A 20,864-nucleotide genomic window follows, 5' to 3' on the forward strand; every position below is an offset into this window, starting at 1 on the left:
CTCAATGTTGATGCTGATATATGAATAATATCCTTCAAGGTATATATTATTTAAGATTTAATACAGGTGCTAAAAAAACCCGAAAGAAAATAGATAGCACAACTAACGGCGCCATCTTGGAACAGGAAATAATACAGAAAAATCGTGTAGATGAATTTTACTAAAATGATTTGGATCTCAAATGTTGATGCTGTTATATCAATAGCATCTTGCAGCAAAAAGTTATACAAAATGCATTTTGTGTAAAGTGCGGCGCAGTGAAGAATCTGAATAAAGAATAAAAAATTAAAGATAAAAAATAAAAATGATAAATAATAAATAAAAAAGGGTAGACAAAGAACAGACAGACTATGTTCGCCATCTCAGGGCCATCGCATGGAACACATATATACAAAGCCTATGGCTTTTCTAGTGGAAGAATAATACTAGAGAGTTAAGATATAGATTGATCTTTTTAGCTAGCCAGCTATATGATAGTAATGCCATATGAGGCAGCATATAAAAGTAGGTAATAGTAGTGTGTATCTCTAAGCCTGATTTAGATAATCGCCTGATCCCAGGGTATTTCCAAATTCAGGCCCTTTTTAACTGTGTCCAGGTAGAAAATCCAAAAGACTTCACGTTTTTTTCCTATTTTTTCAGGGCATTGGCCTTCTTTATTTTCAAAGGATATACCAATCTATATTGTCCGCGGTATGGTTCTTTTCCAGAATATGCGAGACCATGGGAGAGGCCATTTTTTTTGTCCTAATTGCGGATCTATGTTCAGTAAGTCTGATGTTAAGAGACCTTGACGTCTCGCCCACATATCCTTTATTACATGGACATATTAGTAAATAAATTATGTTTTTGGTTTTACAGTTGCTTATGCCCTTAGCCACAATTGTTTGTCCATTGAAAAGGAGTTCTTTAGTTTCAATCGCCAGAGGGCAAACTATACATGTTCCACATTTATAGTTATCCTCAATAGGAAGCATGCCTTCAATACTTCTCTGTATTGGCTCTTTCTGTATGAGCATGCGGGATCTTACAATATGATCTTTAAGATTTCTATTTTTGCGATAAGCAAAAAGGGATTTCTCTACAGCATTGGTCTTGGTTCTATTGACATTAAGTAGATGCCAGTTCGAACAGATGATTTGGCGAATTTGTTCATTCATTAATGAATGACGTGTTACAAAAACTAAGTTTGCTTCTTGTTTCTGATTGGTACCCTGTAATAAATGTTGACGGTCATAGAACCTTGCACGTTTATACGACTCACGTATGAGTCTGTGAGGATAACCTCTATCAAGAAACTTCTTTTTCATGTCAATAGATATTGTGTCAAAATCCTCCAGCTTTGTGCAGTTCCGCCTGAGGCGCAAAAACTGACCAAAGGGGATACTATTTTTCTGTTTAGTAGGGTGAAAACTTTGGTAATGCAACAAAGTGTTGCGAGCGGTAGATTTTGCAAAAAGATCCACAAATAGCTGTCCACATTCATGTTTAATTAGTATGTCCAAAAACTCAATTTGGGTATTGCTTATATGGGATGTAAATTTTAGATTTGGGTCACAGAGATTTAACCAAATGATAAACTCAGTCAGATTATCTTCATTATCATCCTATATAAACACAATATCGTCTATATACCGTGACCAATGTAATATAGACTCAAAAAATGGAGCCACTTCATTAAAGATGAATTTTTGTTAGAAGTTAGCCATATAAATGTTCGCTATTGTAGGGGCACAAGAAGCTCCCATACTAACTCCTTTTATCTGTTTGTATAGCTCACCTCGGAATTCAAAAATGTTTTCATCAAGAATGATTTTAAGGCAGTCGATGATAAAGTCAGTACTGCACTCAATATCATAAAGGTCAATAAACCATTTCACAGCTGTAATGGCTCCATCACAAGGTATGTTAGAATACAGACTTTCCACATCCAATGTGACAAGCCATTGTCTCTTGAAGTTAAATGGAGTGCCCTCCATTAAGTTAATTATCTGACGAGTATCTTGGACATATCCAGGAATTTTATGTATGGATGGACGTAACATTAAATCTAGATATTTTGATATTGGCTCAGTAATGGATCCAATAGTGGTAACGATTGGTCGAAAAGGGGGATCGATCTCATCCTTATGTACTTTGGGAGTACCTTAAAGGCTTGCCAATCTAGGATTGTCTATATTCATATAGTCAAACTCTTTCTCACAAATGTATCCATTTTGCAGGGCTTTAGCAGTTAATCTGTAGATTTTATTTTTAATCTTTTGGGTAGGATTTCTAGTTATTTTGGTATAAAACCTACTGTCCATCAGCATTTCCTCAATTTTGTTAATATACTTAGTTGTATCTAGTATAGCTATCCCCCCTCCTTTATCACAGCTTTTTATCGTGATTTCAGGAGAGTATTTGAGATTATTGAGAGCTTCATATTCTTCTGACGTGATATTGAAAGGAGTTTTTGGAACATATTTAGTAGCAGTTGTAAGTTTGTCAAATACTACTTGCTCAAAAATCTTAACCTCTGGGGCAATTTGTTCTAGATTGGGAGTGAACGTGGATTTTGGCACTAACCCAGAGTGATTTATATCAGGGGTCACACTTTCTATATTAGAAAAGAACCATTTTAGCCGAATTTTACGAAAAAAGGACATTAGGTCATTAAATAACTCAAATTTATTTAAACCTGAATGAGGTACAAAATATAATCCTTTTGAAAGGAGAGAATATGATGCTTGACTAAGACTGCATGTACTTAAATTGAAGATTGGAATATCCTTCATTGTCTCCAATACCGTGCATTCCGTGTTTCTAGGTATTGGTTCTGATTGGCTGGTTGATGGCCACGAAATGGCGTCTGGTATTGTGCACGAGGTTGATACTGTTGTTGCGGTTGATAGTGTGGTTGATATTGTGGCTGATATTGAGGGCGCCAATTCCCTCTGTTCTGATTTCGACTCCCTAAAAAAGGACGATAGCCTTGGTTGAAACGTGGAGTATACCTATTGCCTCTATACTCAGATGTTGAAGTTATTCCCTCACTGTCAGAGTCTGATGTATCAGAAAAGGTGGTGACTTTCTTGTTAAATGATCTATATATAAGGATAGATATATTCCTTATTGAAGTATCTTATATCTTTTTTAAGCTTTTCTGTTTTGCGTTTCATAAGATAGTCATTATATGAACTTAATTCATTATCCAATTCTCTAGTTTCTTTTTAGCATCTTCAATTGCCGTTGTGGACTTTATTTTGTTTTCTAAATCTGATATTTCGTTAAGTAATTGTAAGAGCATTTCCTTGGCAGTCTCAACTATGAGCATCATGAGATCCCTCGAACACCGGTTGGCGATGAGGGACCATTTTTCCAAAAACTCCTTAATTTGGACAAACAGACCAGGGATGTTTTTAATCGGTAATCCTTGTGGAATGATTCTTGCCCGTAAATACTCCAACATAAACTTGCCATGCAGCTCTATCCTTTTAGTTTTCTTTTTAAGAGCTAACAATTTTTGAAGATCTTCACTATGATCTGTATTAGGCATGGTTCTATTGTCAAAATTTATAGCAGCTCCTACCATAGATGCAAAGTCGTTGTCCGAAAACCCAAAGGTTTTCAGATTAGATATGGCGATATTAGGGTGGCTAAAGGCTATACTGTGAAACAAAAAACGTGAATAGAATCAAGTGTAGGGGCTATCAAAGAGTGAAAAAATAAGAGAAATAAGAAAGATAAAACTAAAGCAAAAAGGATAAGAATAATATAATGCAAAAATATAATGAAAAGACTAGATAAATAGCAAGGCTCAATGTAATGTGAAAAAGTTATATATCATAGAGCACAAAGGCCCAAAATTATATGTATACATACAATTAAATGATTAATCACAGACGACATATGGCACATATTACAAAACCAATTTTTTCCAATTAATAACCCTAGATTAACATGGCAGAAGATGGATGAGGGAGTAAGTGGATACAGCCTCCGCAGACAGTGGAAGCGTCTTCCCTGCATTCATGTAGCTTGATGATGGAGACCCAACACTGAAGTGAGGGGTATGTAGACAGAGCCCCCATTAGAAATTTTAGGAGAACATTTTAACATGGATTGCAGTTTAGATGTTTCTGAGCAATGCAATTTGTTAGATGGTAGGGGAAAGGGAGTGAACCAGAAGATTCTGTTGTTAACAGTAAGGCAGATTCACGGTAAGGCCTGGCAGTTTGTGTTTTTCCCCAATTGGTACGTGAGGAAGGCTGATGACAACCAGGTGCAGACTATTCACACTTTATTGAACGTGTACTCCTGCCTGGAGTCAGCAGTATTACTACCTGTGGTGACAGCCATCACCTTGCATACTGGCTGTAGCTGCAATACAGCGAGTCAAAGACATCTGAGAGGGACCAATCTCAAACCGGTTCATGTACCTTAGATAGTGGATCCACATCCCCGTCTTAAAAATTAGTGTAAAAGTGGCATTCAAATCACACTTCTTTGTTCCAATTCCGTTTTTGACAAAGGAAGGGTCACTTCAGAGTACTGAAGGCGCTTGTGTGAGATCTAGGGGCAGATTTACCATAACATTGCACTGTCCTTGCCTCACAAAAGAAAATGCAAGGACACGCAGGGGTAATGCAACACTCAAGCCAGATTCACAAACCAATGCAAGGCCACTTTGCATGGTCCTGCGGTGCTGGAGTAAATCTGGAGTAACGAAAGGCAGCGCAAGTTGCTGCCTTGCGTTACTCTGCCTTGGGAAGGCATTTCATGAGTGAAGCCTGGGTGTTCCCGTAAAACCACTCATGGATTTTGGCACATTACGACATTTACCATGAGTGATAGACCTGGGAATGCATCAAAATACTTTGCCTTCCCAGGGGAGGCGTAACAAGGAGAAACATGTTTATTTCCATCTCTATCTATATATTCTTCATTCTGCACATATAGAAAGGGGAAAACTTCTCAGAAGATTGTTTCACAGCACATTGTGTGCCAGCACAAGGAGAGGACAGGTATGTGCCATATATTATTAAAAATGATGCATTACTGCCCTTTCCCTTTCACAAAGCGTAGCAAGGGGTCTTGCTGTGTTGTGTTAAACTTCGATAAATCCTGGCCCTGGTGTCTGCCGGACATCCAGTATCCCAGAGCTGAAGGGATATCACCTCAATTCTGTAGAACTTGCTGTAAAACGTCTTGGTCTGCCTGGAGTCCAGAAGTCTGAATGTCTCCCTAGCATGGGACAAGGAAGAGACAGTGTCCAGGAGGAAAAGTCCAGAAATGTTTACTTGGCAAGCTCCATGAATCACCTTTAACTTTAAGAACCTGTGTGTCCTCTGGTAATAATGCCACAACCTGAGGGGCTTGCCTGCTGCAGATGAGCTGTGCATCCAGACATCACTGCCTCTTCACCCGTTGACTTCCCTGATGGCCTACAAACAATAACTGCCAAGGAAAAGACAACAACTGATTCTCAGTTTGCCAAGCTTCAATTTCAACTTAACCAGAGAGGTGGGGCGACACTGAAATGCTATGCCTTCTGTTGGAGGACTCTGCATTATGACATCAAAGGCTGCGACTGGGCAACAGTAATGCTGAACAGAGCACTGTAGTGACAGTTAACACAGGACTGTTATAACAAATTGAGAGATTGTGTGCTGTTCTTGAAGTGCACACTGAAATCTGTCATGAGTGCTGCCATGAACTCTTCACAAAATATACAATATAAACTGACCTTCCGGCCCCACTCATAGGTCAGTAAAAGTGTACGCAAAGAGATGTCAAAGAATAGAACAGTTATTTACTCACCAGAACCTGAGTAAAGTGAGCTGGTATGGCCTCAGAGTCAAGTGCCACAACTAAGGTAGCAAAGGGGTTGTGCTTACCAAGCTGATGACAATCTGAAATGACCAAATATATCTTTGGCGCTGTGGAAGGCTGAGAGAATGGAGGCAAAGACTGAGCCTGTCATTTTAAAATTCATCATGGATGATCCAGAGGCCAGCACATCTCATGGCCTTACAGATGGCTTAAACAAACTGATTCAAGCTGAACCACTAAGGGAGCCAGAGAGATCTCCACACTCAATATTAAGCATTCCCAGAAATGGTTACAACGCTGCCTCAATCCTTAAACCACCACTACCGTTCAATATCACAAAAAAGCCAAATATTTGCAATAGATGGACTGTTTGGCTAGAGAGATTTGATTATTTCATTGATGCACTTGAAGAGACTAATAACAAAAAGATTATCAAGTATCTCAAAAAATCTTGCTCGTGATGGTGTACAAGAAGTCACAAAGGAAATGTCATGAACTGACAAAGACGTCCCATAACGTCAGATTAAAGGAGTGTCAAATCTCATGTTGAATCCAATGCCAAATGCTGATTACAGATGAAACATCTTAAAACAAGAGTGCCAGAAAATTGGTGAAACCATTGATGAATTTTTAGAAAGAGTCGACAAACTCATCAGACATTGTAAGTTTAGTGAAAATAATGATGAAGAAACAATATGTCTGAGATTTATTGATGGATGCTTGCTACATTTATTCAGATGACTAATGTTTAAAGAAACTCTCAAATCTGGAGGGAGTACTTATGGCTGCCTGAGCTGAAGAGCATGCTGAGAGACAAGCTGCTGACAAGGATTCTGGAGGTGCCCAGAAAGTATCAGTCATGAGTCTGAAACGTAAGCCAAAACCAAAGACTGAAGGACAGAAGAGATGTCTACATGTAAAAAGAAGTTGCCTTTTAGATGTGGATTTTTGTTTCCATGTGAAGGTAAATATTTTGCTTGTGGACAGATATGCAAAGGCTGTGGAAAAGAGAGCCATTTTCTGATAGTTTGCAAAGTGAAGGAAAAAGTAAGTGTGTCACATTGCAAAGAGAAAATGTCCACAAGAACGCTCCAGAAGCAATGTTGGCGAACACACACAAGGCCAAGCGGCGACTTTCGTTGAGACAAATTGACACTGAACGAAGATGATTGTCATCTAAATCATCGTCAAACAGTTCTTCTGTATCAGTATGAAGTGAAAGTGTTGAAAATGATGGTATCATGTTGATGCTTACCTCAGAATAGTGTGCACATGTTGGTTTGGTCGCTTGTGAAGAAAAATATCAGTCAAAGAAAGATCGACATGCTAAAACACCAAATTCATTCTAATATTGTCCACAGATTACACTGAAAGTGAATGGTTGTTTAATACCTTTCAGTATCGACAATGTGGTAACGATAAACAGTATACCTGAGGAGAAATACACTGAACAATCTCCATTGCCGCAGCTTAAGCCATCAAAAACCAAAGCATACCCTTGAGCTGCATAAACAAGCTTAAAAAGTCAAGGTTAATTTGTAGTGACAATAAAACACAACACAACTAAGGTACAAGCACCCATCCATTTGCTTCAGGGAACCACCTCTAGTGACTGTCTACTTTCAGCACAACCACTGATATGGGACGGATGTCTGTGAATTACAACATGAATGCTAACCACGAAATAGTAAGTCAGTTCCCTTCATTATTTCATGGTTTAGTAAAACTTAAGACTATGAAAGTAAAGTTACATATTAATGAGGACATAGTCCTGTTGCTCAGAGACATTGACAAAATGCTTTTCATTTGTAAGAAGCAGTTGAAAAATAACTTGAAGCTTCACTTAAGCATGACATTATCAAGCGTTTAGCTGGTCTAAAGCCATAGGTTTCTCCAATATTGATGTATCTTATAAAGGACAGTGAAGGAGATGCAAGCATTTGCGTTGACATGCATCAGGCAAATAAGGAAAAAAAACAAGGAAAATTAACGGGAACAACATTCAGGTCCATATATTGCTTACATGACAATGCAATTAAATGTAGCAAAGGTCTTCCCTCAGCTTGATTTAAATGAAGGTTATCTTCATTTGGAACTTGAAGAAAATCACAGGAAAATTACAACCTTTTCTACACATGCTGGTCTGGTTCGATATGAAGGAGTCTTGGTGTGTTATCCGCTGCCGAACTGTTTTAAGACGCTATTCGACGTATCATACAGCCTGTCATAAATGCATACAATTACAGTGATAACATATTCATTTTTGGACCTACACAAAAAGAACATGATAAGCAGGTCGTTTGCTTGCTGAAACAGGTTTAGCTTTCAATGCAGACAAATGTGAATTGCATAAGACAAAGCTAAAATTATTTGGCCATATCTTTCCTGATGGGTTTATGACACCGGGACCTGCTAAAGTACAAGCACTTTCAAATGCTGATCTGCCACAAGATGTTTCAATGGTGCGCTCACTGATTGGCTTGGAAAGTTTTAGAAATTGGGTCTCTAGTTGGCAGAGGTGTGCACTCTATCGATGAAGGGACCACAATCATAGTCTGGGTAAGCTAGGTACACACTAAAATATAACCTGTTCCAATTCTCTGGTAGCTTGGCTTAGAGCAGTCAAGTTTATCTAAAGAGACAATGTGTAAAGTATTTGTGTTACACACACACACACACACACACTCACAGTAACACAATGAAAACACCACAAAAATACTCCACACAAGTTTAGAAAACTAGAGAATAATTTATGAGTAAAACAAGATCAAAGTGACAAAAATCCAGTAAGTAGAAACAAAGATATGAGTTTTTAAAGAATAAATCAAAAAGTAGTACTTAGAAGTCAAAGCGCTTAGGGAGTACTTGAGGACGCGCTGGACTAGAGCAAATCCAAAGTTCAGTTCAACGATGATGGAGGGCAGGTCAGCTACAGGACTCATGCAGGTCCCGCTGAGATGGAGCAAATCGTCAATGTTGGTGCCGTTCCAAGCAGGCGATGAAGAACCCCTTTACAATGCAGGCACAAGTAAAAAGGATTTATCATTACCGTTTTAAAGATGTAAAACATGATGCAGCTACTCCTCCCTGAAAACTTGAGAAAATAATGAGCACGTTCTCTGCTACATAGACATCTCCTAACTAATTATCTAGAATTTAATTTTATCCCCAAAGATGCTTCAAGTAGAAAACAAACCCGCTATCTTTGTGGATATCTGAAAATTCTGGGAAGGGTTTAGCTTTGTGGCCAATAATTGCTTGAGGCATTGGATGGTGTTGGTGTACAGACTGCACGCGAAATCGTTAAAAAAACGTACGCAAGAAATAGCTGATTTTAAAAATGAGACTCTTGACGACTGGGCACTAAGTGATGCAAAAGAAGCCCTTGAACAAATAGAGAAAACCATCTTGGAATTCAACACCATTACACAGAACAAGAAATTAGGTAAACTAGCATCAGAACCCATGACAAAAAAGTGATGTATTCTTACTTATCAGAGGACTATTATCAACAAGACAGTCAGAGCTATTTCACTAACAGAGGAAGACAGGGTCCTAGAAGGTTCACTATATTCTCAAACTCATCTATGGGAAGTGACTCCAATAGCAGGAGGAAGGTTATGTTACAGAACCAGAATACAATTTCCTCAATAAAAAAGAATACTCAGATACCCACTATATATACCCTTCCCAAAGTCCATAAGAGTCTTTAACATCCACCAGGAAGGCCCATCGTATCTGGTTGTGGTCCCATTTTGGAGCCGCTCAATAAATATATCAATACTTTTTTGAAACCATGGGTAGTCAAAACTAGATCCTTACTGAGGGACACCATGGGTGTCATACAATTGGTGAAAAACAACCATTTGACAGTAAAACACAGTTTCTGATAACACTCGATGTTGCTTCACTTTATACCAGGATACCTCAAGCTCAGGCTTTATCGGTAATACATGAATTTCTTCACAGAAGAGTAAGTCCATGTTGGGTCCCAATGGAATTCATAGTGCAAATATTAGATATTGTCATGAGCAAGAACTACTTTGTTATTAAAAATTAATTATTTTGTCAACTGAAAGGAGTAGCTGTGGGGGCCAGGTTTGCTCCCAGTCTGGCAAATTTGTTCATGGACAGATATGAAGACAACCACATTTACAACCCAATAAGCCCCTTTTAGGACAACATTTCGATGTGGAAATGGTACATCAATGTTGTCTTAATGATTTGGACTGGCAATGAATTAAGTCTGATTGGCTTCACTTTTTGGTTGAATTATAGATATCCAAACATAAAGTTTACCATGTCACATGACAGTGAGACAATACGTTTCCTGGATCTATCTCTCAAGATAGAAGATGTTAAGATATACACCACTTTCTTTAGTAAACCGGCTGAACGTAACACACTCCTGAGATTTAATTCCCAGAACCCTAGGAACCTCCATGATAATCTTCCCTGTGGTCAATTCTTAAGGTTGAGTTGGAATTGCACACGTAGAGTGGATTTCTTTCATGAAACTGATCTCCATAGAGCTAGGAAAAGAGCCTGTTACTACCCTCGTGACACATTGCTAGAGGTTAAACTAAGGGATGATACTCTAACAGACTAGTGTGTGTCACCACATTCAATACTAGGAGCAACGGGATCATGAAGGTGATTAATAAATATTGGAACCTTGTTGCCACAAAGATTGCTATGCTTGAAAACATACTCTCTACTTTTAAAAGAGGCAGAAACGTGAGAGATTTTGTGGTTAGTTCCTTTTTGAATGGTACACACATTCTAGTCATCAGATCCCAATTGATTCTCCCACCACTCTTGGGCCACTTCAAATGTGGCAGTTGTAAGGCTTGTGTTCTCACAATTAAAGGAAAGGAATTCAAACACTTTGGCCGGATGCATGCATTACAGGACCGCACCAATTGGAACACTTCTGAGGTGATATATGCCATTAGATGCCCTTGTGGAAACATCTATGTAGGCCATACAAGACAGAAGGCCAAAGTGAGAATTCTATGACATTGCAGTGGGATTAGATGTAAAATACCAGGGGTTCCATTGATTGAACACTTGCAGAACACAGGCCAATGTGGTTGAAAGCCTTAAATGGTGGATACTAGAAAAGATAACCCACAATCCCAGGAGAGGAGATATCCTATCCAGACTAAACATAAGGGAATCAGAGGAATACATACACTGGATATAGTGGAGAAGGGATTTAAGAGTTTAAAGAGATCAATAGACAAACTATCAATCAATCAATCAATCATTGGCATTTGTATAGCGCGCTACTCACCCGGAGGGTCTCAAGGCACTGGGGGGGGGGGGGGGGGGGGGTTGAAATCACTGCTCGAACAGCCAGGTCTTGAGTTGCTTCCTGAATGCGAGATGGTCCTGGGTTGTCTGGAGGTGAATGGGGAGGGAGTTCCAAGTCTTTGCTGCCAGGTAGGAGAAGGATCTTCCTCCGGCGGTGGCTCTTCGGATGCGAGGTACGGCGGCGAGGGCGAGGCTGGTGGAGCGGAGCTGGCAGGTGGGTTTGTGGAAGGTCAGGCGGTTGTTGAGAAGCTTGGGGCCCAGGTCATGGAGGGCCACACTTAAGTATTTTTCAAACTGTTTTTCTTACATGCATTCAACATGTTATGAGTCCATGGGCCCTTACATTAGATAGGAACCATTCTAACTGTTACCAGCATATGTGGTTTCATCACACATGTTCATATGTTTCAGTCTCTGTTGTAGAGTAAGATATATTTTCTAGATGTCGACCAGTACCATTGCCATGCAACTTGCTTTACTAATGACATCATTCATATGTGTAGGCCCCAGTACTTGAGGGTGAATGCTCTCCAAAAGGGTCAAGTACTTGAGGGAAAATGCTCTCCAAAAGGGTCAAGTCTGATCCTATATATAAAAATGTGGATTATAACAGTATATTCTCTATTGACATTGGCAGTTTGGTACATTGAATGTTCAATCTCTTTAAACACTGGTTAAAATGTATCATGACATGCATTTTACGTTTGCTAGATGTAATGATTTTAAATATACACTTTTAACAATTGTTTTAATAATGATGTCATTCACTTGTATGCCCTATTACTTGAGGGAGAATAGTCCTTTCTTTCCTGATCCTAAAAAATGAAACCTCATCCTATAAAAACTTAAACAATTAACAAAATGTGGGTTAAAACTGTATGAGCCGACGTTTGCTCACTATAAATTGTTTAAGCTGCATATTGCTTTATTTGGAATTTGTGTATTGTGAATGTACAATGTTTTACAAAAATTTAATTTATCAAAAGGTATTATGACTTGTATATTTTGCTAGATGGAATGACGATGATTGTAGACATCTTGATGAATTGCCATGTATTTAAACACTCTGAAGTTTTTTTTATCTGATCTGTTGCGAATGAAATCAGTGTTTTTTTCACTAGACACGCACAATGGGTTAAAGCACTCCAGCCGTGCTGGTTGTCTCTAACCAGGTTTTTGTAACAGTCATATATAATAAGAGATATTTAAATGAGTTAAGTTAATATTGACGATATCTTTCATGTAGTGTGTTTTGACTTACATTTTGTTGCTAAGTAGATTGATCAAGTTTGGAGATGCTAAACATTAATTGACTTTGATTAATCGTCATTTACACTAAGTAATTGTATGACCCAACGGAATACATTGTAGACTTCGCCATTCCTCTCTGATCAGGAATTACAGCGTAAAAGTGCATTAAGAAATTCCTACTGCTAACCTATGGGAGGAGTAGACCTCACAGTAGTGAAAAACAAATGTAGCTGTTTGTCACTACCAGCACATGTAAACTTAAAAGTACATGATCTACCTTTTATTTACATGGCACCCTACCCTTATGGCTACCTATGGACTACCTTAAGGTGTTTTATGTGTAATAAAAGGGTATTTTAAGGCTTGGAAAGTGGTTTTCAATGCCAAGTTGAAGTGGCAGTAATCTGCACATACAGGCCTAGTAATGGCAGGCTTGAAACAGGTTTGAAAGACTACTTGTGTGGATGGCACAACTAGTGCTGCGGGCCCACTAGCAGCTGTTTGATTAAAGGCCCTGGATACATAGTTTGCCACTTTATATGGGACTAATAAGTAAACTAAATATGCCAATTGAGTATACACCAGTGTCAGCATGTTTAGGGAGAAGCAAATGCACTTCAGCACTGGTAATCAGTGGTAAAGTGCTCAGAGTCCAAAGGCCAGCAAATAGATTCAGCAAAAAGGGGACGAAGAAGACAAAAAGTTTGGGATGATACTTCGGAGAGGGCCATTTTCCAACAGACAGTTACTGTTCCAGATACTTAAAATACTTTGACATTGTAAGTGCTCCGTTGAGAGACTTGACGAAAAATATGTCGAATGTGAGAAAAGCTGTAAAAGAATTAAACAAGCCATTGAGAATGCTACGGAAATGGTGTACTTCAATCCTAAGATTCATACAGAGGTTGTTGTTGATGCTAGCCCTGTCAGGCTAGGCGCTATCCTTGCACAGCAGATACTCGAATGCTCAAAGGCATATTGTGGCATATGCAAGGAAAAGATTGTCTCAAACAGAACATGCTTACTCACAACCTGAAAAAGAAAGCTTAGTTGTGGTATGGGCTTGTGAAACTTTCCCTGTCTTCCTGTATGGAAAGCCTTTGATGCTAGTAACTGATCATCAAGCGTTACTGACTATATTGGCAATCCAAAGCCCAACATGCCCTCTCGCATTGAATGATGAGGACTATGGTCACAAGAATATAATTGCACCATTGTGCATTGTCCAGGGAAATATCAAAACCCTGCTGACTACCTTCCAAGAGTACCTATACAAGGTCATGGTTCTCCCTACAAGATAGTTGAGACCTATTCATTGTAAAATACAACACAGCAACTGCTATTTCATTAGCCCAGGTTATCACTACCACAATCCATGATACTGACAATTTAAAGCTGAAGGATATATTTACACATCTTTCATGGAAACAACACCCTCGACCAGTGATGGTGAATAGCAATATACAACAAATGTCAAGGATTAACTATTCATAACTTCGGCAGAGTTGTTACATGATTACACTTGAAAATTGAGATACAGAAAACCCCACTCCGTCAAGAGGTTGCACAAAGATGCTTTATGTGACAAAAGAAAAAGAGCTGAAATATTTTGCCCATGTTCAGAATGGTCCATGTCCCTAAGTTGAAAGTTTGATCTTGAAGAAAGAAGGAGTTCATGGTTTAGAAGGTGGATGCAGTGCTAGAGGAGTGAGTATCAATATGGTTATGCATCGCAATTGTCTAATTGAGAGTTTGACATTGTGTTGAAGTTATGTGTTTGATGTTTTAATAGAGGCTGATAGATTAGTCATGTCTAAGCATTTGATGTTGAGCAGCTGAAGATCCTGGGATAGTGAAGAAATAATAGGTTGTGGCGTTAGTTGTCTACTAAGTGTTTGTGGGGCAGACTTGTGAGGTACCATCAACTACACAATTAAGATAGGAACTGTGACAAATTGTTGCGAACGTAATACTATTGATTGGTGTTAGTGAAACCTATTGCACAAAGGGGAAACTATATCAGTCTGGGGATTTCGATCTGGTCGAGGTTTCATTCATGTGTGTGTGTGTGTAAGGAAGTCAGAGAGTGCTAAAACTTGAATTTCGATTTGTTTCTCATGTGAGTGAACCACTTTGAAATCTTAAGTGGGGTGGACAAAAAGTTGTTTGTTTATTGTGCTTGCCTAGAGTTGTAAAGTTTTGTGTATAGGAAAATTGTAAAGAGTGGTGAAATTCTACAAGGACTGAAGAATTATGTCAGAGTGTGCTGCGCTGAGATTAGTTAGTTGGTGTGAAGTGCCGCGCATGAATTACTTGAAGAGTCATCAAGTATTAGGCTTAAATAAGTTATAAAAAGAAAAATGTGACAGTATTGGAGGAAGTTATTGATGTATACAGATTTGATAAAAGGTGATGAATGAGTACCAGTTCTGGAGGCTGAAGAAGCTTCACTGGAAGGTACAGGAGGTCATTATATGGTGGCAAATAGAGGACTTCATACATGTTTGTGACTTCGCCAATGGTAAAAGATAACTGAAAATGCAGGTCCAGTCATATTGCCACAATATGGTATTTATAATTTAAAAAGACTATTGAACATTTAGGGGAAAAAAGTATATGAAATGAAGCCACCTCCTACACCTACACAGTATGAAGCATTACATGCTTGGGAGCAAGCAGCTCATTCCAAAGAGAAAGAAAGGTACCAGAATTAAGCAAAGAGAGCAGTGCACTATTACGCGGATGCTTGAATGGATGAAAGACAGCAGGGATGGAGAAAAATGCATAGTGTAGGAAGCTAGAAGGCACCCAGCAATAGCAACGGAAAATATTACAAAGAACCGAAAGTAGGGAAATGATGATGAGGAAGCTGCAAGAAAAACTGACACTGATAGCAATTCAGAGAATGACATGATAGATGGCTTGCTATTTTTACGTCTATCACCATATGTGGCTCCCACAAGTGCAGAGGGTGTTAAAACCACTGGTGTTACAGTGGCTACGGCCTCTAATGATATGAATATAGCTCAGATCGAGAGATCACATCCGATGCTTATGAATACAACTGGACCTGTTGGAGCAACCCCTGCAGTGATAGCGCAAGGTCTTTCTGATTCCTTTGTTGTATTATTATTGATTGTACTAAAAGTCAAACATGATTTAACTTGGATTTTATTTTTCCTTGTTGACAAACAAAGGTCCATACTACCTCTGGCAGGGTAATTTAATGACTACACCCGAAAATTGAGATATAAAACCCCCCACTCTAGCAAGTGGTGGCGAGAGGACAGTTTACAGAAGAAAAGGAGCTTAAATAGTTTAGAATTGACCATGTCCTAAAGCTCAAACTTGAACACTAAAGGAGTTTGTTGCTTTGAACGTGGTTGCAGTGGTGGAGGTGTGAGTATGCATCAAAATTGTCTATTTAAGAGTTTGCCATTGTGTTGAAGTTATGTGTTTGGTGTTTTGATAGAGGCTGATGGATTAGTTGCGTCTAAGCATTTGATGTTGAGCAGTTGAAGTTGTTATTGGACTGTAAGTAGTCCAAAATCCCGGCTTAGTTAAGGAATCATAAGTTGTGGTGTTATTTATTCGCTAAGCTTTTGTGGTGCAGATTCATGAGGTACCATTGGCTGCACATTTGAGATAGGGAGTGTAACAAATTGTTGTGAGAGTGCTAATATTGATTTGTTAGTGGAACCTATTGCACAAAGGTGAAAGTATATCAGTCTGGGTGATTTCTTTCTGTTCGAGAATTAGTTGTATGTGTTGGCAACATCTATTTGGTTTTCTGCAACAAAATACATGCTTCCCACACATCATGAAGAAACTGAAGCTTCTACTCAATAACTACCTAAACCCCCCTTAAAAAACCTGACTAGCCTGTGGGGCCCCTCCCCACACCTTCTAAATAAATCTGTGGAACAGTACCCTAGGGAAATCTGTGCCTCTATTCCCCCTGTCCTCATGAGGCATTACCCCAGCTACCTCGTAACTACATCGTCCATCTTTACTACTGTTTATCTTGTTTTTGCCGTTTTACTGTTACTATGCATTTTCTTTCTCTGATGTACTTATCCCTCGGGTTATCTCGCACAAGTGCTCTTGTACTCTGTAAAGCGGCATATAATTATGTGTACCGTAGCTACCACAAAGTGTATCAGCATCTTTCCCCAATGTCCTTGCATACCTCAAAACTGTCATCAGGTATCTATATTTCACTCCAAAGGTATCTTACGTACGTAGTGGCTGCTTTTGCAATTCCTGTATACCTAGTCATGTCTCTATGTTTGCATATGTATTTACTCCAAATGTATCTCAGGTGTTTGCTGCTTGTTACTACCTCTGTGAAGTACTCTGATGCTCTCGGGTCAAGTTTGTGCTATATAAAACTCAATAAATAAAAAATAAAAAAAAATAATGGTGTGTAAGGAAGTTGGAGGGTGTTAAAATGTTAATTCTGATTTGTTTTTGTGTGAGTAAACCACTTTGAATTCTTTAGTGGGGCAGACAAAAGTTATTTGTTTATTGTGCTTGCACCTGTTGGTCTAAATATATCTCGGATTGAGACCACTTTCAGTACTTCTAATTGCAACTGTTCCTGTTGAAGCATCCCCCCATGGTGATAGCTCCAGGTGTTTCTGCTTCTATTGTTGTATTATTATTGATAGTACTAAAAGTCATTCATGATTTAACATGTCATTGGATAGATGTAGATGTCTGTTCCTTTTTATTTCTCCTGTTCTCCGAACAAATGTCCATATGACCAGTGGCGGGGTTATTTAATGATTACACCAGAAGACTTGAGACATAGAAAACCCTGCTTCATCAAGTAGTAGTGAGAGGACAATTGTATGTCACAGGAGAAAAAGAGCTGAACTAATTTGCCCAGATTTAGAATTGCCCATGCCATACGCTACCATTGACTGAACAATTGAGACAGGGACTGTAACAACTTATTGTCAGTGCACTAATATTGATTGGTGTTCCGCAGTGAGAGACAGGACCATTTGATGATGGGATTGTTCCTCCATGGTCCTGAAAATAAAAGGAATTGAGAAACCGGAGACTATTTACCAGCCAGGAATGCGTAAGGCCTCTAGATGTGCCAAAATTAAAGGTGGAATTGGAAGAAATTATTAGAGGTTGTCCAGATATTTTTCATTTTTATATCAATAACAGAAAAATAAATTAATGTATCTAAGTAGAAAAATCACAAAACGAGCAGCTGCCACACATGACAGATTACCTAAATTGGCAAGAAAATATGAGGTAGGTCTTTCTAAGAGTGCTCCTTTACAGAAGAGTTTCAATAAACAATTAGATGATGAAGCTATTGGGTCAATGCAGTCTTTAGGCACGAGATTGCGCATTGAGGAGTTAGTAAAGTGCATCTGCAAGTCGAGCAATTTTGACAGATTGGAGAGCAAAAGAGCAAGGAAACAGGGAAAAAAATCAATCAGACGCTACAGAAGTGAATGGTGAGACACCACCAGCACTCCCAGATGAAGTTAAGGCATTTATTTTCCCTATGAGGGAAACATCAGGTTTTCATGTACCATGGAGTAGAGGTGTTATTGTGACAGTTGCAAACAACTTTCCTAAACTGTGGTTTACACAACTTGACAGATTTAAAAACAAATCAAAGGTTTTGTGGACAGACTTGAATACTTTCTTTGATATTGTGGTACAGAAGGATCTATGGGCTATATGTAAGATAGTTGTGCACTGACCACCTACTGAGCCTTCAAGAAAAGCGTGTACTAGCGCACCTTCATATGTGGTGATGACAAAGTATGATGAGGTATTTACTTTTCTAAAATGAAAAGTTCCGGCAAGGGATATTGATTGGCTAAAATTCAATAGAACTAGTCAAGAAGCTAAGGAATCAGTAAATGCTTATTATGAACAATTGTTGCAGGTGTTTAAAGAGCATAGTGGACAAGAAAATCCCAAAAAAGGAGAAATAGGGAGTTTTCTGTCACGGTATGTTCTTAGGTTGGGACCGGAGATGTATATACAACAGAATGTGATTTGTTGGCAGCCAAAACCTTGAGATGAGATTCTGAGGCATGCGAGATACAAAGTGATGACCAAGAAATGAAGCAGGAGACCCTTAAAGAAAGATTTATGTTGGCTCAGACTGAGCTGGTTCAAAAAAATTCCTGAGGCAATCCCATGAAGGGAATGTTGGTGGAATGCAAGATTTTTAAGTTAGAGATAAAATTACACAAGGTAGATTTGGAGTTTCTACAGTGTAGATGTTGAGGTGTTCTGGTTGATCCAAATTCTAGAGTAGGCATTGCGACACTGATGAAGTCAACTCCTTGTCACTTTTGTAACAGGCTCGGGCATTCGAAGAGAGAGTGTAGACAGATTCCAAAACGACTGCGTGGTGTTGGGCAAATGCAAGGGTTGAATCCAACACAAATGCAAAAAGTGGCGATTCAGGTTCCAGTCCAATGAATGCAGTTGTCAACACAGTCATAAGTTCCTATGATGCAAGTTCCAAATGCTCCCATGGCCCCACAGAATATGGGTAAACCCAGATTAAAAATTAATCAAAGTACCAAGAGCAAATTCAAATCCATTTAAAAATCAGAACCCATTTCAACAGTTCCCCTTGTTGGAGAACAAGAGTTTTGATTCCGACAATTTCCAATTATGGTGCCGGGGGGGGGGGGGAGGGGGGAGGATTGCATACTTGCCATAGTCTCAGAAGAAGCTAAAAGTGCACCATTTGTAGAAGGAGTGGTTAATGGCCTAAATCACGATAAATACTATTTTTGGTGCATGGAGTTACACCATGATTTATTCTATAATAAGCGTTATTGGTGTTCCAGTGGGAAGTCATAAGATGAGGAGATCCACTAAGAAGTGGGGAAGGAAATGATTCCTTTTGTTTTAATTACCGTCACACACCCTAGTGGTGTCATGTTTTATCATTGGGTCACCCTGATGCCTATAAGTCAGGGTGGGCTCAATCATATCCCAGGGAGCTCTTATGATAATATGACCAGGGGGAAATAGAGATAAAAAACCGCAAGCAAATCCTAGTGTCGCTTTAATCTTGGATTTACTAGGGTTGTTAAAAAATGTAAAATAAGGGGTCAAATTTGAGTCTTTATGGTCCTATGACTTTTATTGATTTTTAACTACTTCTCCCGAATGGTATCACTCGCCATTTGTCTGGTGGTGTTTGGTGATGTTTTTTATTGTTATTGGTACCAAAGCTGAAGCAGGATTACAGTATAGATCACAGTAATCCTGCAGCGTTTCCTTTTTCCTTTTTCACTTGATACATGTGTAATTGGGTAGACTCACTCTGTTTACACAGTGGATTCGAAGGATCTATATAAAATTGGGGATCCCTTCTTTGAATCTCTAAATACTAAGAATTAATTAACATTGTCGCTGTCAATGTACCGGCCAATGTATTTATAATTAGTTATTATTGTGTCTCCAGCCCTTTCAATCTGTTTGTTAAGAAGTTACAAATTGTATTGTTCTTTTGGGTAAATATGCAAAATATGTATTATACACTTATATTTGTTTTATAACAGGTATTCTAAGGCCTTTTTGGAGTTCTCTATGACCCGTACAAAACCGTGAGTTTGTCCAGTTCTTTTTCACCTGAGGTCAGGGTGAGCCTTAGCGAGCTCATACCGCCAAGGTGTTGTTTTTTATCTAAGGTCCTGAAGAAAGCTTTGTTAATGAACAGTTATAAGCTGAAACATGTCGACCAAATATTAAATAGGATGTACCTGACCAAATAAAGCCAGTATTAATCATCCCACACTTTTTTTATTAGTGCCTGATCCGTCACCATTAAAATTGTTTTGTGGACGAATCATTGGCATTTTTTAATCTTCACAATTTTTTTCTTTTCATTCACGAGAATCTCATTGATTTGACACTTACGCTCCGCTTTAAACAAAGCGTTGAAGCATACCAGAGGTGCAGTAGACACCCCTGGTAGAACCCTATGATAAAGCATGTCACCGACTAGGTCGGTGAGTGAGGGTTCTATATACCAATCTGATTGATCGGTCTTGTGACGTTTTTATTGATCCGTCTTGGTATCAATATAACCTTTTTTTCTTTCCTTTATTGCTATTGGGATTCAAGTTTCCCTTCTCACACTCTTTTGTTGTTTAAATCTATGAATTAGGGGGAATAAGAGTGTGACTTAACCCTCTCTCTCTTGTTGTTTTGTTACTATTTAGGCAGCGTGCAGCTGCGAGAGCTAGTCACTGATTCTAGTGAAAATTTGATTACGCTTTCAGCTTTGGAACCACTATGGAGAACACAGGGCTTTCCTATACTGACGCAGAGGTTGACGCACTTCTAGCTGATTCCTCTCTTTTTTCAGACCCATCTATAGCACAGACGATTTCTCAAACCACTGTATGGGAACAATTGACTGAACAGAAACGGAGTCGCATACGTACCATCCTACATGGGACTATATTAACAGAATATCT

Source organism: Triturus cristatus, chromosome 5_1 (assembly GCF_964204655.1).
Source record: "Triturus cristatus chromosome 5_1, aTriCri1.1, whole genome shotgun sequence".
NCBI classification, from domain to species: domain Eukaryota; kingdom Metazoa; phylum Chordata; class Amphibia; order Caudata; family Salamandridae; genus Triturus; species Triturus cristatus.